Below are 27541 nucleotides of genomic sequence, written 5' to 3'. Positions count from 1 at the left end.
AAAGTCTAAATTAGTCAGAAGACACAGCAGAAAATGGTGAGAAGTATGTGAGCATGTGTGTGAGGGGGGAGGGATAGATGTATAGAGTTGAGAAGTATGATACCAATTGACAGTAATGATCGTAGTTTTACTTCTTACTCTATTTTTATTTCAGTATGGTAATAGTTTTGTCTTTGTTTGCTTGTTTATCAGCTAAATGTTCTATTACAGGAGCTTGTCTTCTGAGTTATTTCCCCCTCCCCTAAATTCTGGCACTATATATAGTATAAATACATCTTTATTTTTCTACATGGCTATAGCGAACATTCAACACTAAAAGCCAAATATGTTGGCAGCTCTTCCACTGCATTCCACTATTGATCATATGCTGAAAATCAGAAGGTACAATTAATAGAAAATGCCAATGGAACTTAAAATTTTGGGTGTCAGAGTCTATCATATTGTCTCACTTAAAGATCTCAGAGATATCTGTGGTATTTTTTAAAGAAAATGTTGAAGTCCTTTTAAAACAGAGAAGAAAAAAATCTTGCTTTTCTATTTTGTTTTCCTGTTTATCTACATTAGACAATCAAAAAAGAATAGGAAGCAACAAAATTATTTCTTCATACTGTTCTTTACGAAAGAAGATGAAATACCTACCCCTCATTTATTCTTTTTAGGTATTGAAAGTGAGGCATTATCAGAAATGGGAATATCAAAAAAAGGTGATGGAACAACTCGAGAAATTAAATTGCAATCAATCAGTAGGACCAGATGGTATTCATCCGAGAGTTCTAAAGGAACTAAAGACCAATGTAACTGAGTTGCTAACAAAAATATGTAATTTATCATTAAAAACAGCTACTGTACCACAGGACTGGAAGATGGCCAAGGTTGTACCCATCTTTTAAAAAAGGTGTTAATGATGATCTTGGGAATTTTAGACTGTTGAGTCTTATTTTAGTACCAGGAAAATATTGAGAGAATCAATAAAAATAGAATGATAAAGCACAAAAATAATAGAGAAATCCTGCAAAGTTTCTGTAAAAATAAATGTCTTTTCTAACCTGTTAGAATTATTTGAAAGAGTTAATGAAGTAGTGGATAAAGCAGAACTGGAGGATATGATTTATGTTGTCTTTCAGAAAACCTATGATAAAGTTCCGCACAAGAGATTCTTAGAAAAGCCTGGTAACTACAGAATAAGAAGTAGCATCCTGTGATGGGTTAAAAAATGGGTTAGAGATGGGAAACAAAAATAAGAATACCTAGAACTTTCCATTATCAAAGCACTTTATAGGCATTATTTAATTATCTTAACTTCCTTATTAGATAGGTTCATTTAGCCTGAGGTTAAGTGACTTATAGCCACAAAGAGAATCCATGTCAGAATGAGGATTTTAGTTCAGGAGCTCATGGGTTCCAGTGTTGTGTTCAGACCACTATACCACATGCTTTTTTATCAGAAATGCAAAAGAATAAATGCCAATTCATAGCAGAGAAAGAGAGGTTAACCCTGAAATGCCCAAGTGATCAATATTAATATTTGAAATGGTTCTTTCCAGCCTATTTATTAACAACCTCAAAAAAGTTCTGAGTAGTAAGGCAGCAAAATTTGTTTCTCATACAATGGCTAAATTCCACTCTCTGATGTGTGCACAAAAATTCCATTGATTTAAATGGGAAGAGCCCATAGTTATGTTAGTTGAACCTAGGAAGAATTGTGAGGAACTGCAGACCAACCTTACAAACCAAGACAAAAGGGCAACAAAAACACAGACAAGCACTAAGTGGTACACATTGGAAAAAAAACAATTTCAACTCCCCAATCAGTTATTCTGACTGGTTGTTGATTAGTGCAAGAAAAAAAATTAGGCATCATTCTGGAGAACTCAGTGAACATTTCTTTTCAATGTGCCATAGTAGTTTAAAAAAACTAAAAACAACCAACAAATGAGATGTCAGAATACATTAAGAGGAGAAAAGAGAATAATATTAACAATATTATGGCATTATATGAAGTGAAGGTACGTTTTCATCTGGAACACAGTGTTAAATTTTAATCATTTAAACTTAGGAAAGACATAGCAGAAACAGAAAACATCCAGAAAAGGGCACTGAATATGATTAAAGATACAGGGGAAGGGGATTGATATAAGAATAAAATTAAATGAGTAAAACACCACAGGGTTAGATTGACATAAGATGCTTTGCATCAATCTAGCTGTGGAAATGTCTTCACTTAAATTTGGCTCTCGCCGACATAAGTGCCTCTCTCTTCCGATTTAGTAACACCACCTCCCTGAGCAGCAGAGAGTCATGGTTGATGTAATTAGGTCGATGCAGTGTCAGTATAGACATTGCATTGCTTATGTTGACTGTTACTGACTTTCAGGAGCCATCCCACAATGCCACACACTGACAATGCAATCAATACAAGCGCTCCTAGTGAGGATGCGCACCACCTACCCAAGGAACCCAGTGTGCACACACAAGTGATTGAATAACTGTGGTGGCTGTATGTCGACATAAGTTGACATAATTTAGGGCTTGGCTACACTTGAGAGTTGCAGCGCTGGTGGAGGCTTTCCAGCGCTGCAACTTAGTAACTGTCCACACCTGCAAGGCACATCCAGCGCTGCAACTCCCTGGCTGCAGCGCTGGCTGTACACCTGGTCTGCTTGGGGTATAACTAGTGCAGCGCTGGTGATGCAGCGCTGCTCGTCAGGTGTGGCCACACACCAGCGCTGTTATTGCCCTCCAGGGTATTAGGAGATATCCCAGAATGCTTTTAACTGATTACTCTCTTTGTTTTGTTATGCAGCCTCTCTTTGTTTTGTTGTGTACTTGGGGCTCCGGGAGCTGCTTATCTAAAAAACAAACACAGCTCCTGTTTGCTGTGATCAATCTGTAACTGACTGTGAACAATCAAATGAGATAACCCCTGTGAATGAGGCAGGCAGGGGGATGAGTGTTTGCTTGAGGATAGAAACAGTGGGGGCAGGGGGGAGAATGGGAGTCCGTTGGAGCAGCTGCTTATCTGGTCTGCAGGCTGTTTGCAGTTAAGAGTAAGGGGTCGGGAAAATTTTCTGATTTTGCAAGGCAGGGAGCTGATACACAGTGTCAGCTCCAAAAATCCACTCTCTCTCCCCCGCTCCCTGTCACGCTACACCCCACCCCCCTCTTTTGAAAAGCACATTGCTGCCACTTGAACGCTGGGATAGCTGCCCATAATGCATCACTCCCAACAGCGCTGCAAATGCTGTCACACTGCAGCGCTGGTAGCTGTGAGTGTGGCCACACACCAGCGCTTTCCCTAGACAGCTGTACGAGCAGCGCTGTAACTCCCAGCGCTGCAACTCTCAAGAGTAGTCAAGCCCTTATAGTGTAGACATGGCTTTAGAAAGAAGAGGAGGACGTGTGTTAGAGGTCTATAAGATTATGGATAGAACAGAAAAAGTTACTCTGGTGCTCCTACCTATCCTGTTCCATTACATACATACACAAAAGCAGGGAAACACACTTAAGTGGATATAAGGCAATACTTTTTTTCATGATAATGTATAGTGAACCTGTGGAATTAACTGCTGCAGGATATTACTGAGGCAGAAAACTCTGGGGCAACAATTGCTGATCTTCTGTGCAAGAAGGGGAGTAAATAAAATAAAATAAAATAGAGGTAGAAAGGCCATAAAGCCAACAAAAGGAGGAAGATCTGCTCTTTGGCATGTTCCCCCAGTTCCACTAAAATCTACAGATGTTCCTTCACACAATCATTGCATGGCTGCGGGGTGTCCAGGTTTGGTGAGGGGAACATATCAGGTTGAGAGAGGGAAAGCTGAGGAACAACTATTCTATGCAATGTTGTTTCATCAAAACCTGGTGGATTTTCAGGCAAAAATCCAAGTAGGAGGTAATTGCTGCTATAGGTATCATTAACTTCCACTCTGCCTTCTAAACTCCACTCTCAGAAGTAATGGGTTAGGGCATAAAAAGAGGCAAGAGGAGCCAATGGTCAAGGTTGAAGCGGGATACCCCTGGCAACTCTAAGGCCAGTGAAGGTTTGAAGTCTATTTGCCAGCTTCTTCCATGAGAATGCAAACTACTTTCCCCTGAGGGAAGAATGCAGTGCAAACTCCATGAGGTTCTCCTCGGGAAATTTTTCAGCAGTTTTTCTTCCCCCGTGTTTTTTCCTGCGAGACAGCAGTATTTAGTCCTTACTTAGCTTTACAAAACTATTAGACATGTATTTGATTAAATATAGCATCTGCAGCTACACTAGCTGGAATACAAATTATAAGGGCTATCAATCCTCATACTTCAGGGCATAAGCTGATCACCAGCTGGGGTTGCAAAGAAATTTCCCTCTGTGGTATAGTATTGCAATTAGGTGCATTATGGGGGGTTTATGCCTTCCTTTGAAGCCTCAGGCATTGGCCACTATCAGAGACAGAAAGACACTAGACTAGATGGACCATTGGTCTTTTCCAGTATGGCAATTCCTTTGTTCCTAGATTTGGATGTTTCTGTTGTGGAGCTGCACTAGTTTGTCATAATGTCAAAATCAAGCATTAATTATAGTTCTGAAAATGGAGGAATATTCATGTATCATTATGTTGGCAATAATGCAGTGTAATACAGTACAGACAAAACCAATGTCTGCTGCAGAGTATAAGGAAGTTAGCTGACAGCTTCGAGCACAAGGCAGTTTCTGTTTTCACTTACTCTCAAGAACTCCTTGTGCCCGAATGTCAACACTCTTGAGAATAATAAAGTAATTATAATCTTATTTTATTATATTCTGACACTAAATTTGATCCACTAATGTCTGCATAGCTCAAACAAAGCCAAAAGCTTCGACAGTTTAACTGTGAAACACTGATATTTCTTCATGATCTCAAATTTAAAGTTAATCTGAAGAGGGCATGATGGTCATTGTTAACATTTTTTAAATAGAATTTCCTTTTGTATCACTTTAGTACCAATAGCTTTTTGATGGGATTCAAAAAATCCAATAGCTGCTTTACTCCTGTCATTTTTTCTAAAGCAAATCTCTAAGATGATTGCAAGACTACATTAAAGGCTTGCATTTTGAAGTTAGTCAGTTGTCAAAGTGATTTTGAGGATTGGCAGTCACATTTAAGACAAATATAGAGATTTGAAAGAAGTGCTTGCCAGCGAGCCCATATTTTGTGCAAGTGCTTTAGTTTTGAAATGCATCCAGTTCAAGGGTTAAATGAAAGCAAAAGCAATCACTTCAACCATGTTTTTGAAGAAAATAAAACAGCTTGATGTAAGCTAAATGAAGGGGGCCTGTGACTTAAAAGGAATGGACAGATAGAGAAAAAGGTCAGAAGATTAAATTTTTCCTAAGGGAAAAGTCATTCTTTGGAATCATTAACTGAAAAAACAGCAGGAAATACTACTGCTCCTAGAAAGATGGGTGCATCATACACCACCCATTGACCTGGCAACTGTATGGCAGACATAATTGTGTTCACAAATTCTCCTTCAGGCATGCTTGATTTTAGTATCCCTGTTTTAAAGCAATATGATCTTTTAGTTGAGCTGTGAAGTATATCCATAATGGCAATATACTGGGGAGTTGTAAAAAATGGTATAATTAATTTAAATTCCCTTTGTTTTAAAATTTAGAATTGTTAGCTTATAGGTATAAAGTTTGTTAGGGACACATCTTCTCCATAACTGCCTTTCCTTTACATTTTAAAAAAGTAATAACAATTGTACTGGATTTTTGTAACCCTTGTTACTTTGTCCCGATGCTTGAGCCAACAGTATATTTCAATGTAACATATTTTTGGATTACTAAGGAATGTACAAAAATATATTTATAAATCTTATTTTATAATACCTGCTCTCACTGAGATCAATGGGATCGTTGACATTCCTTCAATCGGAGGAGGGGTGGGCCCTAATGTATAAAATACAAGCTTTAATTAGGAATCCGGAAAACATATTCAGTAGCCTGATCCTACTAACCTTTACTTGCATCATTCTACCTTATTTACATGAGTAGTCTTATTGGCTTCCATGGGGTTACTCCTGTGAGTAATGGTTTGCAGAATCAAGATCCAGATAAATTAAACAATTAAAGAAATAGGCCCCAGTTAATTCATATCACACAATACCACAAATAATCACTCGCAGTTTTATAAAAAGTATCATCTCTTCCTTCCACACTCCCAACAAAATAAACAACAAATGTAGATTTGAGTTCACACTTTGTTTCATTTAGGTCCCAATCCTGCAATGAGATACAGGCAGGTGAGTATATGCACCTGTGCTGAGCCCTGACATCATTCACCTGCCTGCATCTGTTGCAGGGTCAGGGTCTTAATTTTAAGCTCTTTTATTAAAAAGTACTCTCACATTGGTCACAAAATCGTTTTGTCACTTTGTTCATCAAAAATAATAAAAAATGCAAAGTAAGAGAACTCAGAGATGAAAATAAGACTTTGAAAACTCAAAAGCACTCAAGATGCAGAAGTATAAAACATGAGAAAATTAGGACATCTATTAAAAGTATCAAATTGAATAACTACTGACTATAGGTGGAGCAACAGATTGTCTTGTTCTGGGGTCTTCTTATTTCGAGCGCTACATGGATAGAGTTAACACAATTAATTTGCTGAATTTGTAGAGAAAGGTGTCTTGGTTAAATTTTACTTCTGGTTCTATACATTCTTTTAGTAACTAATTTAAAAATGCAGGCAAGAACTTTTAAGATTTTAGAAGACAACGAAGCAATCACATGAACCTCAGAGAATAAAGATAAACTGAAGTGGTTAAGAGACAGAAAAACAAAGTGCAATTTGTGGAAACAAACACTATTCACAAAGGCTAGGTGAGGACTGGATCCTGCTGACCTCACATTCCTCAAAAGTAATTACATTTGTTTACCCATGTTCACACAATGATTGAATAACCAATAAACAAGAATCTCCAACTGGATGTAAGTAACCGATTATATAATGTAAATTGGGTAGACAGGTAATAATTTCCTGATATTTGTATGGCAAAAAAAGAATTGTATGCCTCACTTGTTTTCTAGCCAAAATGTATTTCTGAAGCAGGAAATCAAAAACACATCACACAAACCTTACAATTAGATTAAACACATTAAATGTGCTAATATTAGTAACTGTCAAGAGGCTGTCAGACTCAGGGAACTGGAGCCACGGACATCAGTTCTCCTCTTCCTCCCTCATCCAAAGGTACTGTGTCTATGATGCTTTGGTAAGAAATAGTGAATAAATATTCCATTGTTGTTATGATTGCTTAGAGAGCTCCCCCAAATCTACACAAAATTTGCTCAAAAAATGGGGTAGCCAGCAAACGCTGCAGGAGAGAGCTCAAGTGAGAAGCACAATGCAAGATTTTAATAGGATATAGTGGAGAACATAGCTGGAAAGGGAGCCCAAATAAATTGCTAACATATTATTTCTCTCATCTTCTTTCTTTAAATTTATAACTCTTGTCCCTTTATTTTTTATATCTTAATTTAATTTTCTCTTTTCTCCAATGATATAGTGTATGCAATAATCAAAAAACTAAAAAAAGTGCCCAGCTGTTAAAAATCTTTCATGCTTAAGTTTTCCATGCCTTCCTCTGTACTCTGCCCACAGGTCTTCTGAAATGCTGAAGTTTCACAAGTTTAATGCCTGCTTTCCTGCCTCTTTTTCTCAGGGTTGTGTTTCTTTTCTGTCAACCTCCATTCTTTAATATACATCTCTACCATCATTGAGGAAAATGTTGGCAAAACCTTTCTTTTTTATTCATTTCTGCAGCTGGGCTTTTTCTTTTAAATCATCTTAATTACTGTCATCAGTTTCAATCCCAAAGTTCTCACTTTTGCAAGACAATGAAGCATTCTCCCACATGTAAAATGCTCTATAACAGAAATGCACAGTTGCCACATTTACGTTTACTGTTTTTTCCAATCTGTCCCTCAAAAGAGCTCTCCAAATCCAAAGTATTTCAGTTGAGTTAAAGATATCTCTATGTTTCTGCACAGATTTCTAGCCTTCAGAAATTAGCAGGTATGTCTAAAAATATGCAACTGCATCAGCCCAAAGTATCAAGGCATCACCTGTAAAATCCAGTTATTGCACATGTGCATACAACATGCATCCACACACACAAAAAACACCTACAAACACATCAAGTTAGTTTTTCGTACAGACTTGTCCCCTTCCAAGAGACAAACTGTGGAAGGTGAAATTTTATGAGGGACTCTCAGTGAGGATTCCCTTCCTGAGATTCTCTGCCACCATGGCAGGGGGAAGAGGAGAATCGGGTTTGGCTCACAGCAGGAAAGGCCCTGGGACCTGCCCCGAAACCAGGCAGATCCACAGAATGACATGACCCCTCTCCCTAAGGAGCTCAGCTCCACTGTTCCCTAGGGCAAGGTTCCATGGAAAAGCCTAGGTCTGTATTAATATTTTTCTGAGTAATTTCTATGGGGCTGGAAAGGTGTGTTCTCCCTTGCTCTGTCCCTGGCCTAATCACTTTCCCTCCCAGGTGATCCCAGCTACAGCCACACACTTTTGTGTACCCTGAATGACACAGATAGTCTTCTGTAGGGCCTCCAGAAGTTCTTGAGCCCTCCTCTGGATAGCGCTCTATGCTCCCTGTATGGAGGATCCCCTCCATATGTGGATTTGGGGGATATGATCTAGCACATTTTTATTTTGATTATTCAAGAGGCACACAGATACCACAGTGATGGGGTCATATAAATAAATATCATACACAAAAAACAGAAGAAAATTATTAAGATTCAGAGTCAAGTACTCAAAAGTTAGGAAATGTCAACATTAAGATTACCGTGAGACCTTAATTCATCCCACTTATATCATAATGAATATGCACAATCTTTAATTACATGGTCAGTACTGTATTTTCCAGAGGGCCCCACCTCATTCAGTACACAGAATGGACAGTGCCTTCCAGATGAGCTGCTATACCACATTTCATTTTATCCCCATTGTATTTCTGGCCCCAGGCCTTATTTACTGCACACTATTCAAACCCTGCTCTGAAGGCACCATTTTCTGTGGTACTCTCTGTATTTTCACAATGCCCCTGCTAGGTGAGGTGATGGCATTGTCCCTATTTTACAGATGGGGAACTGAGGCACATAGAGATTAAAGTCAAAAGTATCCATTAGCACCTGATTTTTCAGAGTACTTCACATTTTATAGAGTTTTATATATTAAAGCACAGGTCTCACTGACTTCAGTTGCAGTTGTTTGCTCAGCACTCCTGCAAATCCGACACATGGGTCTTAAGTTGGGCACCCAGAAAATAAGGAATGCATAATTAGTGACCACCTGTGAAAAGCTTGGGTTAAGTGACTGGCTCAAAACCACACTGGAATTCTATAGCAGAGGCAGGGATAAATTCCAGTTCTCCAGAGCAACATTCAACCGCCTTTATCATGAGACCCTCCTTTCTCTTCCTGCATTTCCCTGCCTCATTCATTACACACCTTCCAACTTCTGCAACAATCAAGCAAGAGTCCTATAAACAATGCCTCCACAACTCTGATTCATCCCCAGAGAAGGCCCATCCTGTGTACTAAATGAGGTTAGAGTCCTGTGTAAAAAATAGTATGTGATCATATAATTACAGATTGTATCATAGTGCATACACAAAAGTGGGCTGAATTAGTTGCACAAGCAACCTTAATTCTGGCATTTCCTAACTTTTGAGTGCTTGACTTTGCAACTTTAACACTCTTTCAACATTGTTTTGTGTATAATTTCCTAAAAAAGCAAAGTGAAGCAACAGAAATTCTACCATGTGACATCATATTGCCAACCACCTGGCTCATCAGCTGTAACCTGTAGATCCACAACACAGACCTCTGCTACTTCAGCTAACTGAGTAACTGATAACAGCAGAAAGATGTCATCCTCTAAGTAAATAAATACTTTAGGAGGGATGAGACATACACTTTGCCGACAGCCTTCACACATTGGCTGTCAAAAGAGGAATAGGGAGATTCCAGAATCTTGGTTCTGGAAAGGAGTATTCTTAATGATCACAGAGGTCTTTCTGCACCTGTTTCCCACAAGCCTGAGCCTTCTGCCCTATCTGCTTCAGCCTGTCCCCATGCCACTCCTATCTCCCCTGAGCCCCAGCTCCTCATCCCAATCTTTCTCCAGCTCCCTGGATCAAAAATCCCTGTCCCAGTCTCCTCCTCTAGCTAGTTCTAGTTGCTTGCTCTGGGCTTCCCATCCAACTTGCAGTCTTTCACAACCCCATCTCCCAATCCTCACCCCCAGGCTCAGAACCCCAGTCCCTCCTCCTAATTCCTTGCCCAGCTAGTCCTTGCCCAACCCAGGGTCCTTTATCCCAGTCCCAGTTTTCTTGCCCAGCCAGTCCTCATGTCAGCCTCCAGGTCTCCCCCACTCAGTCCAGTCTCCCTCCTCTGGTCTCTTCATCCAAGTTTAGTCTTTTGCCCTCACTCTGCTACTGTTCTCCGTGTCCTTGCTCTCAATTAAATGGTTGCAAGAATACTTTTAATGGGAGCAAAATAACATTTCCTTTGATTTAGAGCTTGTAAATAGATAAACCACTTTTGCCAGAAAAAAAAATCAACCTGAAACAAACACTGGGCATGTGAAATTTCAGCTCAAACAGTTAAAATTTGGCCAAGTTATAAGCAACTGAGAACAGGGTTTTATAATGGGAAATGTCAGGCAACCTGAAGTATAGGTGGCAGTTCCAATTCCGTCTAAAACATAGATTAGATTAGATGCCTGATTCTGCTCCCATTGAAGTCTGGAATTAAACCCATTGAATTAAACTGGAGTAGGAGGAAGCCCATATTTTTGTCAAGCTGATACACGCACATGGTTTTCCTATCTTTTAAAAAAAAAATCTAACACTATTTATCATGAAAATTTGTCTAATTATTGATACTGGTAAGCAACGCATAAATAGTTTGCTGACAATACAGAATTGATGAAATCTGATTATGGCAGCTGATTTTATACGTATCTTATAAAAGAAGAGCTTAAAAATAAATATTGAAAATTATAATTTAAAAAATGAGTCAGCGACAGAGAAAGTAAGACAAAGGCAAAAAAAACCCCTCTCAGAGCAAAATGTTTTATTTCCATTTATTTCCAATGCTTTGCAGATGTGTGGGGCAAGTAGGAGGCTAATATATCTCACTTTAGCAGTACTAATTGTTTGCATTATCACAATAATCAAATGCAACCATATTAATCTCTGTGGTTATTAACTTGATTTTTACACATTAAGATTTAGATTTAATCCCCCAGGACCATCTATTAATGCTTTTAAAGTTGAAGGGTTTCAACAGTTTTAAGTTTTTTCCCCCTCTTTTAGCTGCAGGCAGTAAAATTTGAACGTGTGTGGAGTTTTGTATTTTGCATTCCTGTGGGATTTTCAGAGACACTGCTGTCAAGGACCATGAATCATGTTAATACATAGCAACCTCTACAGCTATTAAAATGTCTGCAATAATGTGATTATTTTAAAACGGAAAAACTAATATCACATGTATTACTTAAAGATCAACCTTTTTTTTTAAGTCCTTGGAAAGGACTGCATTTGGAAAAAAAATAAAAATGTTTGTGGGAGCAGCTGAAATGTGAAATGTCTAAACTACTCAGAGGAGAAATTTCAGTTCCTTTTACAAGACTTAACCTTACTGTGATTATAGTCAATGAAGCATAAAAATGGCCAAAAAAAAAAATCAAGATCAATAAGCATGAAATGCTATTTTATTTTTGTTTAGGCAAGTTGTAGTGATACTGACCTACCAGCACAATATCCAGTTTAATGCTTTCATGGTCACAGAATGATGATATCCAAGCAGAAAACTGGGCATGGGCATGTTTTGATGAGCTGTCAGTGTGGAGTTTAGAGCTAGTACTGTACAGTGCCACAGACTGGTTAAAAGCTAAATTTTCAGGCTAAACTTACTGAGTACATCAATTACATGTTATATAAACAAGAAAACATAGTTAGGTGACCGCTACTAAGGGAAAGAAGAGAGCTTGTCTGTAAGATTTGGTCTTTAAATATTAACTCAGAAGGCAGTAACAGTAAAATACTGCCCTAAGGGAGGGAGAGGGAAGCTTCTCTAATTGGGCATATTAGGGTGACTAGGTGGGCGAGGTACCCTCTTTTACTGGACCATCTTCCACTGGTGAAAGAGACAAGCTTTCAAACTGCACAGAGTTCTTCCCAATTATGCATAGTGACTTAGTTGATGGGCCTACTGCTATTACTGGCATCATGCCTCCAGAAAACAGCAATGAATCCAGAATGCCATGCTAAATAGCTTCATAAGATAATACTGACCCAGTCAGTGCTATCTTTATTGGTTATTCTTGCGATAAGTAGTTGGTACTTGGCTGGGCCTTCAGTGGCCATGTCATAGCAGCACAGCTGCAAGAGGGTGGGAAAGTATGGGAACCAGTGCAGTGTTTCTGCTTGTATTGTCTTTGCCTCTGAAAAGTATTCCAAGATCTCAGTTGATCCCTGAGTTTAGGGTTCTGCACCTCATTTATATTCCATAGATGGTAGAGACAGGCCCCTCCCACAATCTTGATTTAAAAGAGGGTATGGGTAGGAAGTCATGGAATTTCCTGTCCCCTTGCTCACAATTTATAAGGTGATTCAGAAAGATACTACACTAGTGTAAGAATTTATTCTACTTAATTGAGACTTGCTGAATCGGGATTGTCTCCCTGGAAACTGATTTAGCCTAATGAGAATTAAATAAGAAAGCTGCTTAATCAGTACAATATTAGCATCAATTCATCTTAATAGGTAGCAGTTTAGCTAGTGCCAAGTAGTTAAGTGGTATAAGTGTTAAATGGGTTTGAAATGCTAAGCTCTGGTCTTTCAGTACACAAGGTGAAAAATATTATGTAATATATTTGACTGGGTACTCAGAAGAACTGTGTCAAGGGAGGCTGGGGATTCCAGTCCACAATCAAGGGCAGGTGGGTTTCAGTGGCTTCAGTCAAGGGTATTAGCATTCAACCAAAAAATTTTAGTCTATGGTGTTAAGAAGCTCCGTTAGCATTTATAAAAATTATGCTTTTTTTTTTTTTGTAAAACTAATGCATGAATGAAACATTACTGTTGAGAAATCAAACAATCAGAAAAACAAAGTAAAGGTCAAAATCTCAAATATGCACACTTCAGTCACCTTCTGCATAATTATATCTTAAAATATGATAGAATCATAGAATTGTAGGACTGGAAGGGACCTCGAGAGGTCATCTAGTCCAGTCCCCTGCACTCATGGCAGGACTAAGTATTATCTAGACCAGGGGTGGGCACACTATGGCCTGCGGGCTGGATCGGGCCCGCAAGCAGTTTTAAGCTGGCCCCTGAGCCACACCAAGCAGCTTGGCCCCACTCCGGCCAGGGTGCTGGTCGGGGCTGCACCATATGGCTTGGCCCTGCTCCGGTGCTCCAGCCGGGGTGCTGCGTCGGGGGCCACACCCCTTAGCTTCTCCCCACACCCCAACCCCCTCCCACCCTCCAGATCCCTCGATCCAAGCCCAGAGCACCCTCCTGCACCCCAACCTGTCATCCCCAGCTCCACCCCAGCGCCCACACCCCCAGCCAGAGCTAGAACCCGAACCCCTTCCTGCATACCTGCCCCAGCTCTGATCCCCCCTCCCGCCCTCCAAACCCCTCAGTCCCAGCCCAGAGCACCCTCCTACACCCCAAACTCCTCATCCATAGCCCCACCCCAGAGCCCACTCCCTCTCCCGCACCAGAACCCCCAATTTTGTGAGCATTCATGGCCCTCCATACAATTTCTATTCCCCGATGTGGTCTCGGGACAAAAAGTTTGCCTACCCCTGATCTAAACCATCCCTGACAGGTGTTTATCTAACCTGCTTTTAAAAATTTCTAATGAGATTCCACAACTTCCCTGGGCAATTTATTCCAATTCTTAACCACCCTGACAGGAAGTTTTTCCTAATGTCCTAACTTCCTAACTTCTTGCCTAGACTCAGAGGTTAAGGAGAAAAATGTTCTCCCTCCTCCTTGTAACAACCTTTCATGTATTTGAAGACTGTTATGGCCCCCCTCAGTCTTCTCTTCTCCAGACTAAACAAACCCAGTTTTTTCAATCTTTTCTCATAGGTCATGTTCTCTAGACCGTTAATCATTGTTGTTGCTTTTATCTGGACTTTCTCTACTTTGTCCACATCTTTCCTGAAATTCGGCACCCAGAACTGGATACAATACTCCAGTTGAGGCTTAATCAGTGTGGAGTAGAGCAGAAGAATTACTTCTTATGTCTTGCTTACAACACTTGTGCTAATACGTCCCATGTTTGCTTTATTTTTATTTTTTTGCAACAGTGTTGCAAAAAAAGCAAACAATTGTTGACTCATATTTAGCTTGTGATCCACTATGACCCCCAGATCCCTCTCTGCACTAGTCCTTCCTAGGCAATTATTTCCCATTTTTTGTGTGTGCAACTGATTGTTCCTTCCTAAGTGGAGTACTTTGCATTTGTCCTTATTGAATTTCAGATCATTTCTCCAATTTGTCCAGATCATTTTGAATTTTAATCTTATCCTCCAAAGCACTTGCAACCCCTTCCAGCTTGGTATCATCTACAAATTTTATAAGTGTACTCTCTATGCCATTATCTAAATCATCGATGAAGATATTGAACAGAACCAGCCTCAGAATGGATCCCTGCAGGGATCACTTGATATGCCCTTCCAGCTTGACTGTGAACCACTGAAAACTATTCTCTCAGAATGGTTTTCCAACCAGTTATACACCCACCTTATAGTAGCTCCATCTAGGTTGTATTTCCCTTGTTTGTTTATGAAAAGGTAATGCAAGACAGTATCAAAAGCTTTACTAAAGTCAAGATATGGTATATCTACTGCTTCCTCCCATCCACAAGGATGTTACCCTGTCAAAGGAAGCTATTAGGTTGGTGTGATATGATTTGTTCTTGACAAATCCATGCTGACTATTACTTATCATCTTATTATCTTCTTGGTGTCTGCAAATTGATTGCTTAATTATTTGCTCCATTATGTTTCTGGGTACTGAAGTTAGCTGACTAGTCTGTAATTCCCCGGGTTGTCCTTATTCCCCTTTTTATAGATTGGCACTATATTTGCCCCTTTTCCAGTCCTCATCCATCTTCCATGACTTTTTGAAGATAATCACTAATAGCTCAGGTATCTCCTCAGTCAGCTCCTTGATGTATTTAATCAGACCCTGGTGACTTGAAGACATCTAACTTGTCTAAGTCATTTTTAACTTGTTCTTTCCCTATTTTAGCCTCTGATCCTACCTCATTTTCTGTGGCATTCGCTATGTCCAGTTGCTACTAAACTTTTCTGGAGGAAACTGAAACAAAAAAGTCATTTAGCACTTCTGCCATTTCCACATTTTCTGCTATTGTTCCCTTCATCCCCACTGAGTAACGGGTCTACCCTGTCCTTGGACTTCCTCTTGCTTCTAATGTATTTGTAGAATGTTTTCTTGTTACCCTTTATGTCTCTAACTAGCTTAATCTCGTTTTGAGCTTTGGCCTTTCTAATTTTGTCCCTCTATATTTGTGTTATTTGTTTATATTCATCCTTTGTAATTTGACATAGATTCGATTTTTTGTAGGATTCTTTTTTGAGTTTCAGATGATTGAAGATCTCTTGGTTAAGCCAGGGTAGTCTTTTTATATATGCTCGTTCTTCATGTAATAATTTTAAAAATGGTTGTCAGTTAATACAACAAACAAAAATATAAGCAAAGCTGCTAGCATTGCTTAGACTAGAGCTAAGATCGGCTATTTCCCATTATAAGGCCTTGTTTTCAGTTGTTTATAAATTAGCCAAACTCTAACCATTCAGGCTGAAATTTTTCATGCTGGGTATCTGCCTCAGGCTGAAAGCTTTTAGAAAGTTGAAGCAAAAATATTTCAGCTATTTCCAAGAATGAGATTAGAAGGGAAAATACAGTATTTTGCCCATGTTTAAAACCTTTGTACAACCTTTATTGAGAAGTTCTAGCACGCTCATGCTTTGGAGCATGGATTTGAAATTTGACAGTGGGGTTGCCTTAGTGACCGGGATGTGCCTTTTGCTATTCTTGTGAAAAACACCCAAATTTGGCTAAGTTATAAGCCTTTAGAAAAGTTTGCACATGCTCAGAAGAGACATATTAGAGTTTGGCAGACAAATTCTCTGAAGAGTCTGTCTGCACTTAACATGTTCTAGCCTGGGGCTCCAGGAGCAGGGCAGGACTTTCCCTGCAATTGCTGCTCCTGTCTGCTGTAGTGCAGGGTACTGTGCTCTAAATGTTCCCTCTGCTGGCAACTGTGGAAAAATAAGATGTGATCGTGTAAGTAAGGCTGTATCATAATGCATACTCTCAAGGGCCAAATTAAAATTGCCCAGGCAACCTTAATTCTGGCATTTTATAATTTATCAACATGCAGAGGAGTTGGTGGCCCCTTGTGGTCTCTGTCTCTGCCCAGCCCTGCCCCCTATTCTCCCACATCCAGGCCCTTTTCTTTACAGAGACTCCACACACATCCAATCACCATCCTTATAGTGCATCGCAGTTTACTCAGACAATAAATTCTAAACAAAAATCTGTTCCAAGGCACGGCTCTGACTTTCCAAGGCACGGCTCTGACTTTCCAAGGCACGGCTCTGACTGTTCCAAGCCTGGGTTTAACTTGCAGCTATTCTGAGCCGACTGCCCCATAGACGTCCCAGAATCAGCTCCCCCAAACAACTGCTTCAGTTCTCTAATAAAGAACCAGCTGCTTGCAGTTCCCTTCCCATGCCAGGTGTCTCTGGTTAGCCAGCCTGCTCCAAGCTTCAAGTGTCCTGCAGGCAGCTCGCTCATTCTCTCTTACTCCCTTTGCTCCCTCACGTATTTGCCTCCCACACACACACTCCACCCTCGAGTGGGCCTGTCAGGTCACTTACTCTGTGGCTCACCATCCTCATGTCTCCTGGACAGACAGTCTGCAGTCTGACCATGGAACATCTGTGACAGCATCACTCCCAGGTGTCTGCATATAAAATAAATTCTTGTGAAAAACTGGGGCTATGGGGAGACCAAGTTACTTGTCACTGGTCTGTTTTCTTAATGAGATTGGTAAGGAGAGCCACTAGAGAGGCAAACTCGGGCACAATTCACTTATAATACCCTGCGAGCCCAAGAAATACCCAAACTTGCTTTTTTTGTGTTCTCAATGAGTGTGCTGGCTAGGGCTTCCACTTTACTGAGCAAGCGTTGCACTTTACCATTCCCCACCAGATACCCAGTCTCCTGCTTCCCTGATGTACATTTCTTTGAATTTGCAGTTAAATTGGTGTCTTATGGGGCCTGAAGGACTGCGGCTACATCACTGAGGTGAGTTGGCCAATCCTGACCATAGATTACCACATCATCCAGGTAGGCTGCCGCGTAGGGTTGATGTGGCTGCCTCATCTGGTCCATCAGTCTTTGAAAGGTGGTCGGGACACCAGACAAACTAAAGGGCATATTAACAGATCAAAAAAATGCCTATATGGATTGAGAAGGCTATTTTAGCATAGGAATCAGGGGACAGTGGGATCTGCCAATAGCTCTTAGTTAAGCCTAATGTCAAGCCTGGTCAAGCTGATTGAGAAGGTCATTAACTCAAGGTTATAACATTATTAGTCCAGGAAGAAACCCACAAAACCTGACAAGGAGCTCTTTCACAAACACCCCATTAGTATGTTGCAAGTATGCCCCCTTTCAGCCAACAAAACTGCTTGTGTTGTATGAGCCCCTTTTGACCTCACCCACTGTGGTCAGTCCCAGTATGTGTTTTGAATCAACATACCTGTGTGATGATGCAGTGGGAGTGACAAGCCACTGGACCCACCTCCACTCCCCACTCCACTCCTCTATGACGTCGTACTTTCCCACTGCTTTTAATGCTAGTCCTCAGACTTCTGCCTTTAAATCCTCTCTTCTCTATGTCAGGCTCACTTTCAAAATACGAAAAAGCAAAGCCTAACTGGAGGTAGCCGTACTAATGACTGGTATTCATAGTTCCAACATGCAATCCTTTCATACCAAGTGTAGTTCCTCTCACACAGCTATTTGGGGGAGATGGTAGCACTAGAACTGCAGTTTTTCCCAGTAGCATAAGACACAGCTTTTAGACAACAGATTGCTCTTTTGTACCCAAACTCTATTTAACAGAGGGATTTAAAGGGTGTTCTCGAATTTCTCGCGAAAGCTGATGGGGGTATAATTCATTGTACAAGTAGTATCTGACCTGCATGAATTCCATGGGTGCCTGTTCACATTCAGCAACTCATTTGAGTTGTTTTCCACTCCTGCTGCTTCTGTTCCCAACTCATGTGTTATCTCCTCCCTATCCTCCTATGTCTCTGCTACTTCTTTGGCCAGTGCCATCTCCAGAGTACGTTCATGAACATTACTTAAACCAGGCCTTTTATACTGAAGACCCATATATTCCCAAACATAGCAGACAGAGCAGAAAATCTGGGAACATGACTAGCATTTTAGGATAGACTTCTTTGTCACCAACAAAGGAGCCAACATGATTCAAGAAATTCATGAATGGTACTATGGTCACACCTGTTGTTTTGGTCATTGGTGTTATGTAGAACCCTGGTGCTGTAAGAGATTCTGTTGCCACTATAGGCAGAATTTGGGAACATTTCCACTGATTGGTGAACTTAACTTTGGCATAACTCACTTGCAGGTTTAAACTAGTGTAACTGATGAATTCTCTGTAACTTGAAGTCTTTAAACCATGATTGAGGACTTCAGTAACTCAGTCAGAGGTTATGGGTCTATTACAGGACTCCGTGAGGTTCTGTGGCCTGCAGTATGCAGGAGGTCAGACTAGATGATCACAATGGTCCCTTCTGACCTTAAAGTCTATGAGGAGGAATATGTTCCTTGCATCCTGACACTTGCTCTCATTGCTTTGGAGGATGATTAGCTTGTGCCTCCCAATCGTGGCCACACATGCTCCAATAACTTAGGGGGAATAGGGGATCACTGATTTCCTGACATGCATGGAACCGCACAAAACTTGGCAGGTCGGGTAGAGGGAATAAATCTACCTCTCCCCCATTTACCTTAAAAGAAAAGAAGACCAAGTACACAACTGGCCTCCATTCCCTAGTCATAATGGCTAATGGCCACTTTCCACTGGCTTCCCAAGCAGACCTTCTGGCTGTTTTAAACTGTTTCCCCAACCCAAGCAGCTCAACCCCTGCACCAGATATCCAGCACAGAATGTTCAGCTGAATGGGAATTTTGTTAGGGAAAAGCAGCGTCTAGCAGCCACTGTGCAACAGCCAGCGATACACTGTTGGCACTATATAAATATGCCATAGACACACAACTGACTTGGCTCAGTTATACTGTATGATCACTGAGGTTCTACATGCTGAATAGAAAGTGTGCTAGAATCTTCACTCTGTCAATAGCCACTAGTGATGGACTATGTTCCGCCTATGTGCGTGTCCACAGATGTGATATACAGCTGACATTGGGTCAGTGAAATGATTCAGCATAAACAGAAAGTGTTCATATCCTATGTGAGACTTTACTGAGCTGTGATGCCGCAAGGGGTGGGCTGCAGGCCTGAGAATCATATGAGATGTGTGTCACTGGGCAGCACTACATATCAGGTATTGGTGCCTTGGGAATCTGGCACGTCCCTCTCATAAATATGTAGGAGAGGACCTCAGATGACTGAGAAGGGTTTATCTATGCAAGAAGGGCCTTTGGCATCCAAATACAGGGCTGTCTACCTGGATTGGTGAGGAGGGGAAAACAACTGGAAGCAGAATCCTTACCTGGGCAACCAGACATTCAGTTTATGGTGGATTTTGCTGTGAGAGTTTTGTCAGTTACTGTATATTTAGTCAGTTTTTCTTGTAGTTAAACTAGCTTCTATGCACGCAAATAAATCCTAAGTACTAGAGTTGGCCCTAATCTATGCCTCCAGAACAGTTTTTTACTGGATTTCACTGGTCTCCTTGGTACTGAAGCAGCGGTATCCCCCTAATATAATAAACATTTAAATCTCCTTCTTCTGGCTCTTTAGCATTTTTGTTTCTAGTTTGTTGGTAATTGCAATTTCCAGTACCCTACTCACTACAGTCGCCTGGGTTTGTCACAATGGCAAAAGCCTGTCTTGTGAAGGATGTGACTGTGACTACAGATAATCTGAGTCAGACACCTGCAATAGAAACACCTAAAAGCTTAGTTTTCTCCTTTCCTCCTCCTCTTTGCCTGGCCTTGTGATGCTTCTCATTCTACTGCCCATCATCATTCATTTTTTAACCTTTATTGCTTTATTTATAAGTTTTTTGGAATGCTCATATTTATACCCAACTACTAGGCTAACCAAATATGAATATAACCCACAATTGTATACGTACCACCTTGCCTATCTCTATGGGGGTCAGTAACACAATCTGGGAATCTAACAGATTCAACACAAATGATGAAATAAACAACCTATGAACCTCCTCCAACAGAATATGGGGTTTCATGCCTCTATGTGATTTTACATGAGTTTCATCTACCTCAGAGATGAAATGCAAAATCCCGCACCCAGTATGCCACATTATATGGATTTGTGGCTCTCTCTGGGGGAATCTGGGTGTGTAATCTAATGATTGATCAGATATCAGATACACAGGGCGGGGAAGTTGTTGCTGACAATTAAAGTATGGATTAATATTCCTCATTTATTAAATAATCCAGGTAAAATCAGAACAAAACTAGTTTTCTACTAAAATTCAAATGCACTTTGGCTCTGTTTCCTGTAACTTTTTCTGAATGCTGTGTGGCAGGGAGCACGCAGGCCGCACATGGCTTATGCAAAGTGCGAAAGGAGGGTTGCAGTGCTTTGTGCCATTCTCGCTGAAGTGAAAGGCATGTTACAAGACACCTTTTTAGCTATGACATCGCCTTGCCAGCTGAGACGTGCCTTTTACTACATTGACCTGCTGCAGGCCACAAAATGCAGCAGCCCTTGTTACTTTTGGTTTTCAAGCTGACCTCTTGGTGACAGTTAATGTGCCTTACTGGAAGGTTCAGCAAAGGAGTTACATATTTTCCTTTAGCGTGGCAAATTACATTTCTTTGTTATGTTGTACACACTCACGTAGACACTGGCCTCTCCCCACAGTGTGTATGGAGAAATACCTACCAAAGTACTAATCTTCCAATATTCACAATAGCCAGACAACTTAGGTCTGGAATTCTGGCTTACTTTGACTGTCCGTGCCCAGGACATGGCCAGTCATGCCCAGTGGTTGGATTTGGAGTCCATCGTCAGGCCTTGGAGTCCAGGGTCAGAGCTGGAGTCAAAAGCCAGATGCCAGAGCCAAAGTCAGGAATCAAAACTGAGGATCAAGACCAGGTTATTTGGAGTGAGGCAAGGCTGCAGGAGAGGTAGGAGCAAGGATGGGAACACACAGACATGAGCAAATACTACTGAACTGCTGCTGCAGTGTTTAAGAGCCCGTCTGCTGACTCTTTCGACCAATCAGGATGTGTAGCCAATCAGGCAGCTTTTTGGTGGGGGGAGGGATAGCTCAGTGGTTTGCATATTGGCCTCCTAAAGTCAGGGTTGTGAGTTCAATCCTTGAAGAGACCATTTAGGGAACTGGCGTAAACAAAAAAACTGTCTGGGGATTGGTCCTGCTCTGAGCAGAAGGTTGGACTAGATGACCTCCTGAGATCCCTTCTGACCCTGATGTTCTATGATTACAGACCAGCTGGGCTTCTCAGGTTTCCTGGAGACTGGCTCTGCTGCAGACCCTGATTCCTGACAGTCAGCATACAAGCAAGTCAAAGGTGAGAAAAGCTGTTCCAGTTGGAGAGCAGCAGCAAGTCCCACTTGAGGTCCTCATCTGGGAGAAGAGTGAGGTGAACAGCTCTGCAAGCACAGAGCTTCAAAGGTGTGCTCTTAATGAGCCTCATTCAAAGTCCATTGAAGTCAAGGAGACTTTAATGGGGTGCCACACAAGTGTATGGGCCTGTTGGCTATATTCCCTTTGCAGGACTAGGGCTAAAATAAGAACATAACAGCCATACTGGGTCAGACCAAAGGTCCATCTAGCCCAGTATTCTGTCTTCTGACAGGGGCCAATGCCAGGTGCCCCAGAGGGAATGAACAGAACAGGTAATCATCAAGCAATCCATTCCCAGCTTCTGGCAAACAGAGGCTAGGGACACCATCCTGGCTAAATAAGGAAGAGATTTGTAGTTTTAACATTAGTATTTTACCTTTACCAGCCTAGAGTCTCACAGTGGTCCCTTCTGGCTTTAGACTCTATGAATCTGTCCACTTTTGTTGGACTAGTTTGTTCTTTGGTGTGTAAAGGAGAGGAGAAAGCATACGGATGCTATCTATCAGTGTCATTTTCCCCTCTGCACAGTGCTCGCACACAATCTCAAATGCTATTTACCTTTATTTATTGGGAGGTGCCTGTAAATCTATACATGATACAATTTAGGGATTTTATACTACTGATGCATGTGTGTGACTCTAGTTCAAGCTAAGAGCTCTTCCTATGAGAAAGTAGACCCCTAACTACTCTGGTGATCATTTGAAGGTTTAAAATAATAGGATACTTTTAGTAGCAACGTTTAAAACTGAATTGTGTTTGATAGAAAAGAAACAGTAATATTTCATTAGTAGCCATAGTCTAGACAACAAATGAAAAGTCTGTTCCAGTAAGGTGGTTTGGATCCTCAATTCCCACTGATTATCATGAGAATTAATGGCACTCCACACCTTCCAGCAAGTGCTTGGAAAACCACAGGGTTGGTCCCAAATACTTAAACAAGAAAGAAAGGGCTGGATACTCTGCAAGCAGCCAGCCCCTTTGTGCTGCTCAGGTGACACACAGGAACCAGATCCTGCCTGTAAATGGCCAGTGAAATATATCCCTTGTTGAGGGGAGCTACCCAATTATGTAAGCTTGGCAGAAGCAACTTCTGCGCCAGCTGCCGTCTACACCAGCGTAGAGGGCATGAAGTGGCGCTACTCCGATCTTCTATTGGCATAAGGGTGCCCTATCTGACTCTGGAGACAGGTTGATGCTAAATAAGAGAGCCAGGAATCAGGGAACCACATCCAGCTCCCGGACAGCCTCCACCTCCCCTGTGGTGAGCCAAGTCAAAACTCTATTTTGCATACACACATTAGCAGCACTCATTAGACAGCTTTCTTCCATTGGTAATACAGTACTTACCTTTATTACAATGTATCATAGTCAGCCCTTATTGCCACAAGTTGTAGTATGCTTTTGAGAAAAGAAAATTATTTTGTATAAAAGGTAAATAAATATAAAGGGCAAAATCCAGCCCATTCCTATACAATTGCCTTACAAGAGCCAAGTCATCACACCCAAGTACCTAAAACACCTTATCTAAAGCCCAGCAAAGTCAATGTGAATCTTCTATTGATGTCCATAGACTTCACTGGGCTTTGGATTAAGCCAAAAGCAACCACATGTGGAGGGAATTGCATCGTGGCTCACAAGAGTGCACTAACAGATAAACCCTGCTAATGAGACAGGACACATACCACTGCAACCAGAAGCATGATTCGGGGAAAAGGGATGTGCTGGTCGAAAATCCAACAGGGGTTATGTTGCAAGAACAAGATGGCTCCGCTGGCAGTGTGCACTTTGCTCCTGAAGATAGCCGTAGCAAAACAAACACCACAGTGTATGCAGCCCACCTAACGTGGCATCCTGCCCCATGATAGAAAGACTTCTCTGCTTCCGGGCACATCTGGCAGCATGTTTTTGTATGGGGTCTGTGCCTACAATGTGCTCTGTCTGAAATATTGTGACAATTTGGCCTTATATGATTGATTTCACAATGGAAGCCCTGGTTCTCATTTCAGATGCACCAGTTTTACATTGGGCTAACTCTCTTGGCTTCAATTTATGCCAGAGTCAGTGAGATGAGAATTTGACCTGCTGCAACACCTAGTGGGAGGAAGTACTACTCGGTATGAACAAAGGTTGAGGTTTTGGTCCCTAAATGTATTTTGAAAGCATTTTATACTAAAAAAATCTTCCCTGAACTAAAATTATTTGAGAAATTTATTCTTAGACTATCGTGCTGCTCAATGAACATAGGCTCATGTATAGTCAACAGTTTTGAAATTAGCTGCTGCACATATATGCATAGAGGATGCCCTGCTGACTGATCCCACAAATACATAGTCAAGTGTCTACCAAGAGAATCACTGGATTCTTATTTATTACAAAGTTCTATCCCTGGAATACACCATAGTGGAAAATGGAAGGATTTTCCATGTTTCCTTACAGACTCACTTATGAAAAAGTTGCCTTTGTCACTGTTCATAACTATCTGCATTTATGAGTAATGGAATTCTTCCTCACATGTAAGGATAAATGGACAGTATTATGGCATAATCAACAAGGATGTATTTCAGTGGGGCTTTTAGTAAGTGAAACATTGTAGTTTGGAGGTTATCTTGAAGATCAAATCCCTAGTCAGAAAGCTATATTGTTGCCTTCATTTTCCTTTCTCAAACCCATGAAGGCTTAATTGGCAGCTAACTTACATTGTGATCTTCTAGCTTTTTAGAATATTCTTTCTTGTAGCAGACTTTTCTTTAATGAGCATTTCCTCAAGGGAATTAATTATTACCTTGACTGGTGTATTCATATGTTTCCATCAGGAAGTTTTATAAATTACCAAACTCTTGACAAACTGTGCAACCATAAAAATCACATGGAGTCTCTGTACCCACATCTAACCCCATTAAATCAGGTGTGTTTTGTTTTGTTTTATGCCAGGGTCTCTCTCTCTCCCTGTTAAATGACAACATTCAAACTCAATTGCAGCTAATATCTAATGTGAATGTGCTGTGGCACAATTATGGATTTATAGCAACGACACTATGAGAAGAAACACATGTCACGGAGTGAGATGAGTTCAAATGAATGAAGAGCTTCATCACTGCATGAGCATAATTTCTGCAGAGAAAATGCTCATTACAGACCTGACTCTTCTACCTTGTTTACAGTTTATGCAGAGCTTTCAGAAATACTCTAACTGTGCAGCACTCTGTGGGGAAAAATAGTCACAGTAGCAGTCACCGTATTAACAGGGGGCCAAATCCTGGGCTCCCTACTTCAGTCGATATAAGGACTAAGAATAACACAAAGCATTAAGAGTGTGACTTTGCCTCAAACACAGAGGAAGTGGTAGCACACAGTTGTGCTGCTCCAGAAGCAGGCCAGGGACCAGATTATGAGTCAGAGTCACAATTCTGCCCCTGATTTCCCCCTTGCTCCAGAGGATAGGTAATACACACTGGTCTCTAAGCTTGGCACAAATTAGTACCCCTTCTAAGATGGCCAGCAGGTTGGGAGGGAGGCGGGGAACAAGTTCCATCCACTCCCTGCCTACACAGTCAGGAGTGGATGTAGTGGTCTTACTGAGGTTGTCGAATTAAGATACGAGGTTGTCGAATTAAGATACGATTAAGGGGAGGAAAGAAGTATCTCACACCACCTTTACACTTCTTTACTCCCCTGGGTGAGAATGGGCTATGGATCACAACTGTGTAAGGACCTCAGAACGTGGTCCGAGGAGACAATGGTAAAGTAACATTGTAGTAACCAACTCACAACACTGGGTTTAGCAGGCCTGTGCTCAAACCACTGAGCTACCCCTCCCCCTTATTGTTGCCCCTTTTAGATCTGAGCAGCTAATCAAAGTTCAGAGTTGGGAGTAGAAATTGAGATGGATTCTGGTATTTTCTTTGAAGAAATCTTGCTTATTTAGAAGGACATTACAAAGTCCTGCTTCTCCAAATGAAGCAGCAACCAAAACAAGGGATAACTTCTTTGCTTTCAACCCCCAGGCAGTTTAGCCAAAACCAGGCCCAAAGCTCTCTCTAAGCTTCTCCCCAGGTCATATTATGCTTACAGGCTCCTACTTGGCTTTCTTCAGGCTCTCTGTCTTTTTCTGGTTCTGTCTTCTCCCCTCCCTCATAACAAACACACATCTTTACCCCAAAAAATACTCAGCAAAACGCCCTCTGCCCATACATTCCAAAACTCCTGGGTGAGTTCACATAATCCTTTTGTATTAGGTGGGGGTTTATGCTTACCTTATCCTTACCATTATGTTAATTGAAGTTAATAGTCATCAGTCTTCATGAGGCTTAACAAGATTTCCCCCAGCTCCTAACATTATTCTGTCTTTAGCTGTACCTAAAATCCATAATTTCCCACCATTGCTAACACTGGTTAAATTCTGGCCCCGATAGTGAAAAATATTTATCCAAACTTTTCCGTATTTTAAAATTGGGTTTAAGTTTAGTTCTAGAAAGGGACATTTCAAAGTGGTGGGATTTTTCTGAACATATCCACCCATCCTTATTCTCACCAAGAATAACGGATTTTTGGAAAGCGTTATGTGCTAACCAGTAATGAGGGACTAATGCAAACATTACTAGTGAAAGATAGCTAGAGAAATCTCTTTTTAAAAAAAATTTAAGGTCTCCTCCCAAGTGTGACTCTTCCTACATGACTTTGGCTTGCTCACTCCTGAGGTGTAGTGTAGGGGAAGGGTTTGAAGTTTTCTGAATTTGCATGTCTTTGGTGGTCAAAGACAAAGTTCTCTATTTTCTATATATTATGGGGGCACACAAGGAAAAAAAACACCACACACAAAAAATAGGCCTAGGGCACTTAATATTTTATTCTCATGCACATACTTAAAAAAATAAAATAAAATAAAATCTTGTGATGTAAACCAGTCAGTTTGGCAGCCTGAGTTGAAGCGCTAAACCGAGTAAGGCAAATTGGTTTCCAGCAGTTCCGAAACAAACCTCAGGAGATGGCTGCCTCTGTACAAGCAAGCTAAGCTGTGCTTTACACTTATGGCATTAAAGTCCAAACCTCACATCAGTAAATGAGCATCTGAGGAAAGCTAATCAGAACTCCAGGTAAATAACTTTAAATCTGCACTGTACAGATTCTGAACTGGATTTTTCTCTAAAGATTTATTAAGCCTTGAATGTCCAAAATGTATAGTGGAGTAAAATTCACTATGTAGTGGTACTAGTCTGGGTGTCTGGGCAAATCATTCCATGCAGAAGAGTGTAGATAAAATACAGTGGGGTATGCAAGGGTTTATTTTTCTCACTTTGCTCTGTGAAGAGTGAATGCAAACTTAAAGTGCTTTAATGTTTTTTTGGTTTGACTCTTAACTCTTTCAGGTTAGGCTCAAAATACAGTATGCACTAGATCAGGGGTGGCCAACCGGTGGCTCCAGAGCCGCATGCGTCTCTTCAGAAGTTAATATGCAGCTCCTTGCATAGGTGCTGACTCTGGGACTGGAGCTACAGGTGCCAACTTTCCACTGCTCAACCCCAGACCCTGCCCCCACTCCACCACTTACCCCAAAGCCCCCGCCCCTTCCTGCCCCCTCCCCTGAGCCTGCTGCTCCCTTGTTCCTCCTC

The 27541-nt window shown here is 41.1% G+C and overlaps 1 long non-coding RNA gene across 3 annotated transcripts in view; it reads left to right on the top strand.

The window, feature by feature from the left end:
* LOC123363908 overlaps nucleotides 1-27541 on the top strand; it is a 43930-nt gene that overhangs the window by 3367 nt on the left and 13022 nt on the right. For 2 of the 3 annotated variants that reach the window (XR_006576941.1, XR_006576939.1), the window contains exon 2: nucleotides 21793-21876. This is a non-coding gene — a long non-coding RNA (uncharacterized LOC123363908). Of the gene's footprint in view, nucleotides 1-17354; nucleotides 17404-21792; nucleotides 21877-27541 lie in introns of all 3 variants that reach the window. The other variant, XR_006576940.1, reaches the window with a different exon arrangement.

This window comes from Mauremys mutica, chromosome 2 (assembly GCF_020497125.1).
Source record: "Mauremys mutica isolate MM-2020 ecotype Southern chromosome 2, ASM2049712v1, whole genome shotgun sequence".
Lineage (NCBI taxonomy): Eukaryota > Metazoa > Chordata > Testudines > Geoemydidae > Mauremys > Mauremys mutica.
The sequence above is the reverse complement of the archived record's forward strand: the minus strand, read 5'-3'. Positions and strand labels throughout refer to the sequence as shown.